This window comes from Mus pahari, chromosome 4 (genome assembly GCF_900095145.1).
Source record: "Mus pahari chromosome 4, PAHARI_EIJ_v1.1, whole genome shotgun sequence".
Classification (NCBI taxonomy): domain Eukaryota; kingdom Metazoa; phylum Chordata; class Mammalia; order Rodentia; family Muridae; genus Mus; species Mus pahari.
In genome coordinates this window covers 85,005,260-85,013,595 of record NC_034593.1, presented here as the reverse complement: position 1 = coordinate 85,013,595, position 8,336 = coordinate 85,005,260, and the positions used below count along the sequence as shown (strand labels likewise).

Sequence of the window (8,336 nt, the reverse complement as noted above, 5' to 3'; positions counted from 1 at the left end):
GAGGAGGAGGAGGAGGAGGAGGAGGAGGAGGAGAGCAAAGTTGTTCTTGGGACAGAAAGAAGCTAGCATTGGACTTGTCATAATTGTCCCGCCCGAGCCTCTCAAGTGTTGTGATTACAGGTTGTACCACCACACAACCAGGATCTGATACCTTCTGTATCACAACAATGATGTAAAATATTTTCCTCCAAAAGCTGTCACCAGCCTAAACCCAGGAGGCTCTTCATGTGTTACCTTACAAGAAAAAAGGGATTGTCAAGGTGTGACTGGGTTAAGGATTTTGAACTTAGGTTTGATAGCCCATGCCTGTAATTCCAGCACTTGGGAAATGTGGTGGGTTCATGGCAACCCCAGGCTACATTTGAAACCCTATCTAGAAAAAAAAAAATAGAAAGAGGTTTTTTGTTTGTTTGTTTGTTTGTTTGTTTAGAAAGAGATTTTGAGATAGGAGATTATTCTGGAAGGAGAAAAGAACTTCATACTCAGAGAAGGCTTGGTCAAATTTAAGGATGCTTCTGAATATATCAGCCCATTAAAGACCAATTTGTGAATGAGGAAGCACTCAGGACTAGAAGACATTCAGGCTTTTATAGACTGCACACAGAAGCAAACTAGACAAATAGCTTGATTGGCCAGAGGCAGGTGCCTGCCTTATTTGGGTATGGTGTGACAAGTTGGTAGCCTGTGATTAACTGAGACTCAGCTCCCGCGTTCTCCTAAATTAGGACTCAGTTTGCTTACATGCTAACTTAGGTTACAGCTTGTTACTGCATAGGAACTCGAAATATGGAGACTGCCTGAGGCTAATGACCTCCTCCTTAATTTAACAATGCTACCTTGCTGGCTTTAAAGATGTTTAAAAGGGCCAGGAGCCAAGGAATGTGGAGAGACAAAGAAGCCAGTTCTCCCCAGAACCTTCAGACTGCACAGAGCCCTGCTGAAAGTGGGAAGCTAGGATTTTTGGCCAGAAATGTGAGATAATAAATTTGTGGGATTTTAAAGCAACTAAAATTGTGATGATTTGTTGTAGTAACTGAAGGAAATTTATGTACACACAATCCCCAGCAAGCAGCAGGTACCTCATAAACATGTGTTTCTTGACAAACTTCATTGTATCGTGAACCTCCGTCAATATTTTAAAGATTTTTCATTTAACTTCTGTTTTTGATTTTCTGAGACAGGGTTGATTCTCTGTGTAGCCTTGCCTGTCCTGGAACTCACTCTGTAGACCAGGCTGGCCTCAAACTCAGAGATTTGCCTGCCTCTGTTTCCCAAATGCTGGGATTAAAGGTGTGTGCTGCTGCCATAATTTATTTACTTACTTAATTTTTTTTTTTTTTTTTTTTTGAGATAGAGCTTCTCTATGTGATCCTGGTTGTCCTGGAACTCACTCTGTAGACCATCCACGAACTCACAGAGATCCACTTGCTTCTGCTTCCCAAGTACTGGGATTAAAGGCATGTTCTCATTGGCTCAGGGACTTGGGGAGGCACCAGCAGGAGAATCACAAGTTCAAGGCTAGCCTTTTGTTGTCTCAAAACAATAACAATGAAACAAACAAAAAGGGTAGAAGGTAGATTTAGAAATAATATCATTGTTTTTATTCTGTAATATGTTTTTAAAAACTCTCCTAGATACATTCCCTGTCAAGTTTCTTTAATTTTCACACACACACAAACACACAGGCACACACACACACACACACACACACACACACACACACACACGCACACAGTTTATTTTTATTTTATGTGCATCGGTGTTTTGCCTGCATGTGTGTATGTGTCAGCATGTCAGAACTGGAGTTACTAACAGGTGTGAGTTGCCATGTAGGTTCTTGGAATTGAACCCAGGTCCTCTGGAAGAGCAACCAGTACTCTAAACTGCTGAGCCATCTCCCTAGCTCCTAATTTTCTTGTTTTATATGTGTATAGATGTTTTGCCTGTATCTATGTTTGTGCATCACATGTATCTATAGAGGCCAGAAGAGGGCATAAAATTTCCTGGAAATGGACTTACAAGCAGTTATAGGCAATCATGGGGTGGTGCTGGGATCCAAGCACAAGTACTTGGGAAGTGCTCTTAACCACTGAGCCATCTCTCCAGCCCTCCCAACAATAAGGACAGGTAAAAAGTTGATTTATGCTGATTCATGATCCGTTCACGCTACCAGGTTCCTTTATTATGCCTGTCTTATTTTTATTTTTTAAAGATTTATTTAATTATTTATTTTATGTATATAGTACATTGTTGCTGTTTTATTTTATTTTTGGTTTTTAGAGACAGGGTTTCTCTATATAGCTCTGGCTGTCCGGAACTCACTCTGTAGACCAGGCTGGCCTCAAACTCAGAAATCCGCCTGCCTCTGCCTTAAAAGTGTTGGGATTAAAGGCGTGTGCCACCACTGCCCAGCTCAGTCAGTGCTCTTAATCACTGAGCCATCTCTCTAGCCCTCCGAACAATAAGGACAGGAACTGCACATGTGAACAGAGCCCTACCACTAAACTATATCCCACTCCTAAATTATGTGTACACACACACATACTCATAATTGCATTGTGCGTACACACATATACATAGTTGTAGTTTTTGTCTGGTGTGATGGTAGACACCTTTAATCCCAGCAAAGGCAGGGAGAATTCTGAGTTCGAGCCTAGCCTTGTCTACAAAGTAAGTTCCAGGACAAACCCTGTTCCAAAGCAGAACACAACCCAAACTACATATATATATATATATATATATATATATATATATATATATATATATATATGTATGACATTTTCTTGTTTTCTCTCTCTTTGAAATTTCATTATTTTTTTCACTGGGACACTGGAACACAGCAAGAGGTTTGCTAGGGGTCATGGAATGTTAGCTAAGAGCAAAAGCAGCCGGCCCAGGCAGAGAATCATTTTGAAGATCTGACCAAGTCTCAGTCAACCCCATGGAAACCGGGCAAAGTCGCCAGGGTAGTCTCACGGTCTTCAGAAGTAGCCAGGCCTGGGTGTGCACACCATGTCTATGGTCTTCAGAAGTGGCCAGGCCTGGGTGTGCACACCATGTCTATCAGTTTGAGGCGTGGGTGGGAAGAATGCAGTCTTGACTTGAACAAGATAGTAAATTTGGACAGAGTTGCTTTGGAAGAAGCGAGATAAGGACATTCCAGACAGAGTACTGACCTCCTTGGTGTGTGTGGGGTGGTGTGTGGGGGTGGTGTGGAGGGAATGATGGCTTCACAGTCCTCCTGCAGCAAACACTGACGCTGGAATTACAAGTGTGCTCTACCACACCCAAACCCAAAATACCTCCCCCACCACTAGTTTTTCAAAACAGAGGTTCTCTGTGTAGCCCTGGCTGTCTTGGAACTCTCTCTATAGAACAGGCTGGCCTCAAACTGATAGAGATCTGCCTGCCTCTGCCTCTGTTGGGCTTAAAGGTGCACGCCACCATCTCCTGGCACATCTCTTTCTCTTATTATATGTATTTTTACATTTATTTAGTGTGTGTGTGAATTCAAGAATGCACATGCCATGTATGTGTGTGGAGGTCAGAGGACAACTTGCAGGAGTATATTCTTTCCTTCTACCATGTGGGTCCTGAGGATTGATCTCAAGGTGTCAAGTTTTACTTTGCTGAGACATCTTTCTGATCCCAAAGTTATGTTCTTTCTTTCTTTCTTTCTTTCTTTCTTTCTTTCTTTCTTTCTTTCTTTCTTTCTTTCTTTCTTTCTTTCTTTCCTTCCTTCCTTCCTTCCTTCCTTCCTTCCTTCTTTCTTTCTTTCTTTTCTTTTCTTTTTCTTTTTCTAGATTTATTTATGTTTTTATATGTAAATACACTGTAGCTATCTTTAGACACCCCAGAAGAGGGCATCAGGTCTCATTACAGACTATTGTGAGCTATCATGTAGTTGCTGGGATTTGAACTCAGGACCTTCGGTAGAGCAGTCAGTGCTCTTTAACCACTGAGCCATCTCTCCAGCCCCCGGTTATGCTCTTTCTTAATGGCAATCCAATCCAGCCATAACTATGGCTACTCCAGTCCACTTTGTGTCATGGGGGTTCAGTTCTCCACTCATATTTGATAAGGGTTTCCTGGCTTTCTCTTGTGAGAAAATATAAATGAGAGATGAAGAAAGTTATTAGATTGTTGGGTACTCTTTCCTCTTCTTCTTTTTTTGGAGGGTGGTGGGAAGTTGGGGAGCAATGACTGGGTCTCATTGCCTGACCTCAAACTTTTAGCAATCCCCCTGCCTCACTCTCCTAAATGCTGGGCTTACAGACATTTGCCACCATGCCCAGCTTCCTCAATAACTTCTCTAAAGTGTCCTTAATCCAGGTTTTACCTCCACAGTGTATCAGATGCCAGGGTCAGAACTAATTCCTGAGGGTCTAAGGTGCCCTGGGTGTGCCGCTTAGGTTGCCATTCCCGGTCATACTCAGGCATAAGAGTACTAAGAGCCTCAAAAAAAAACCAAAAACCAACCAACCAAACAAACAAAGAGTACTAAGAGGTGCCTAATTGTGTCGCTACACGTTCCTTTCTTTATGTAATAGCAACCTTGCTTTTTTTCTTTTTTTCTTTCTTTTTTCTTTTCTTTTCTTCTTTTCTTTTCTTTTCTTTTCTTCTCTTTTCTTTTTCTTTTCTGATAAGAGGCTTTTTACCCTCGACAACATGGCTGTGTTTCTTCTTGCCTGGTAATCCCTATCTACACAGAGTTCAAGGCACCCAAGTGGCAGCCATAGAGTGTCTTTCAACGAGTGCCACTTGCTAGAAAGAATTTGAGCCTTTGGGGACTGTGATTTTTAACTCTGCAGAACCAGGAAGTACAAAGTCTTCTGGGAAGTCAGAGGACAGCTGCATGCAGGGTTCTCTCCATCTCCCTTTGTGTGGGTTCTAGGAAGTGAACTGAGTCTGCCAAGCTTGAGAGGCAAGTAACCCACAGATCTGTTTCACAGGTCCCAGAGTGTCAGTCTTTTAAGTGACTAGGTCCATGGACCAGAGCAGTGTTTCTGGTGAGGAAAAGGGCTACCTTCAGAACCTAAAGGTCCCTACCAGGTATTGTGAATTCCTTTTTTTCTGACAGAGGATCGGAGGTGCAGCAGCTTGTGTTTTGTTTGTTTGAGTCAGTGTCTTCCTATGTAGCTGTGGAAGACCTGGAAATTGCACAGATCCTCCTGCCTCTGTCTCTGGGATTACAGGCATGTACCACAACACCTGGTGGCAATGGCACCTTTACATGGAAACAGATGTGCCCATAAGTATTGGATTCTTAAAAAAATGTGACTGATATTGCAGGCCCCGCTTACTTCCGTGTCCAGGAGGTCATATATTTTACAACACCAGCTCCTTTTGCTCAGCCTAACTCATTAGAATGATGCCATTCACGAGATGTCCTAGCAGGTTGTTCTAAGTTGGGTAGCCTCACTGGCAGCTGGTCTTTGGCTAGGGTGCTGTTTGTTACCATGCCCAGGGAGGTTCTAGGTATCAGTGACACTTCAGATGTCCTACAACCCTCCAAATGCCTGTGTCTCCTCTTCTGTGTATTTTACAGAGGAAACATCACAAGCTCTAGTTTAGAAGGATGGAGATCATACATTAGGGTGTTGCCAGTCTTCACCAACAGTCCACCAGTCAGTGAGTTTGAGTTCTGAAAAGTGACTCAGGTCAGGAAGCTAACCTGAGTATGAGTTAGAAAACTAAGCAAACAAAAATTCAGGATCTCTCCTCAGCTTTCTGCCCACCCATCTTTGTTTGCTTTGCTTTTTAATGTGTGTGCTTGGGGGAGCACATGCAAGTGTATGGAGGTCAGAGGTCACCTTTCTCAATTATTCTCCACCTTATATTTTAGACACCATCTGTCACTGAATCTAGGGCTTACCAATTAATTGAGGCTGACTGACCAGCAAGCCTCGGGGATGGTCCTTGTCCCAGCTCCCCAACTGCTGGGATAATAGGTATCTGCTGCTGTGCCTGAGATTTTGGAAGGCAGCTGGGTTCATCTCTATACCACCAATCCACCATTGTGTCCAGTCTTGTTTCTCTTTTCTGGGAGCCAAGGGTTCAAACTAAGGTCCCCAAGTTTGTGTGGCAAGCCCTTTACATTTTCAGCGATATCCTTGTTTAGCTCCTCATCTGTTTTGCTGTAAGAGACGGTTCTATTAACCACTTATTCCCATTCATAGTGTCAGACTTTGGCTGCTGTTCTGTCTTACTGATCACTACAGTAATTGCGACCCCCACCGCCTGGGTGCTGGTCCTACCTCACCAGACCGTCTCTGCCGCTATAAAAGGACCAGCTAGAGACTGTGCAGCCCCCTCTTTGCTCTAGCTTGCAGATAGAGGCTACCATAAACTTCTAGGTGCCGTTGCTCCTTCTCTTCCCAGCGCATTCCTGGGGCGCTAATAATCACCACTGCGATTCTGTGGAGCATTCTTTGGTAGGGCTTCTGGCATCTTAAGGTCAACTCTGGTCTGCCTACTTCCATGGAGTATTTAGTCTTTCTTTCCCCAGTCACTAGGTATTTGACTTGCTCTCAGCATGGGAGGTCACCTCCTCAGTTTGCAGGGCTCCTTGGGGTTCCTTACCAGTGTTAATTCTACTCCAAGAGAGTGGTGCCATCCACACCGGGCTTGGTGGTACATGTCTGTCCATCCCAGCACCTGAGAAACAGAGGCAGGAGGACTGGGATTTCAAGGACATCTTCAGCTACATAGTGAGCTTAAGACCAGTCTGGGCTACACAAAACCCAGTCTTAAAAAAACAAAAACAAAAACAAAAACAAAAACGAAAACAATAAACAGGGGGCTGGAGAGATGGCTCAGAGGTTAAGAGCACTGACTGCCCTTCCAGAGGTTCTGAGTTCAATTCCCAGCAACCACATGGTGGCTCGCAACCACTTTTAATAGGATCCGATGCCCTCTTCTGGTGTGTCTAAAGAAATCAACAGTGTACTCATATACATAAAATAAATAAATATTGCCAGGCATGGTGGCGCACGCCTTTAATCCCAGCACTTGGGAGGCAGAGGCAGGCGGATTTCTGAGTTCAAGGCCAGCCTGATCTACAGAGTGAGTTCCAGGACAGCCAGGGTTACACAGAAACCCTGTCTCAAAAAAAACAAAATAAATAAATAAATACATATTTAAAAAGCCCAAACAAAAAGCAATCAATAGACCCAACAACAAGAGAGGTGTGGTCTACGCTGATATCAGTTCTCCCTCAGGCACTTGTACATCTCTAAATTAAGCACATCAAAATCTATTCCCAGGAATTCTGGAGAGATGGTTTGGCAGTTAAGAACCATCTTAATCCAGCACCTACATGGTAGCTCACAACTACCTATAACAACATCTGCTGTCTCTTCTGGTACACAGACATAGATGCAAGTACGGTCTCACACACGTGCATACTCTCTCTCTCTCTCTCTCTCTCTCTCTCTCTCTCTCACACACACACACACACACACACACACACACACACACATCAACCTCAGGGTCTTAGTGAGTTAAAAAAAAAAGACACACATGCACAAACTACACAAGGGTAGGATGCTTCTGTCTAAGGTGAGAAGGAGAAGGTTTACTGTAGATATGAGGCAGAGACATCTCAAAGGGTTCTGAATGAACTGGGCCATGAAGCAGGGGGTGGGTGGGTGGGGGAAAGAAAGCAAGAGAGAAAGAGAAGAGAAGAGAGGAGAGGAGAGGAGAGGAGAGGAGAGGAGAGGAGAAGAGAAGAGAAGGGAGGGGAGTGGAGGGGAAGAGAGGAGAGGCGAGAAGAGAAGAGGACTAAAAGAGGAGCTGGAGACCAAGTGGCTGAAATTATATAGAAATCAGAAATGGCTGAAATTATATAGAAATCAGAAAGGCTGAGGAGAGGGTTTGGGGTAGGGGGCAGGGTATGCCAGCCAGGGGAGATGCTGGGAGAGCCTGGTGGTCGGCGATCCCTTTGATATGTTAAATAGGCACTTGAGTCAGCCATTTGTTCAGAGGCCTAACAGTGTTGAGCCTGCTTTCAGAGGATTCTGGGCGCCTAGCCCTGCTCCCATCCGAGTCCACAGCTACCTCTCAGTTCTAATCACTCAAATATTTTGAGGCCTAGTCCCTTTCTCCCCTTACAGGGCCCATTATAGCCCCACTGGACTGTGCTGCAACTGAGCCTTAATGAGAACTCGGGTGGGCCAGAGAGTAGCAAGAGGCCTCTGCCATGGCCTCTTGAGTTGGCGCCCCTCTTAAGACTCAGAGAAGTTCAGGCAACCAAAGCCTTTTCAGTGCCTTCCTAGATCCTCATCCCATGCTTAGGGACTCCTGGCTTTCCCACAGGGCCCCCCCAGCTTGACTGC

General features: G+C 44.3%; 1 pseudogene; it reads right to left on the bottom strand.

The window, feature by feature from the left end:
* LOC115063844 overlaps nt 1-6,639 on the bottom strand; it is a 10,027-nt pseudogene extending 3,388 nt beyond the window's left edge.
* Nucleotides 6,640-8,336: the final 1,697 nt, after the last annotated feature.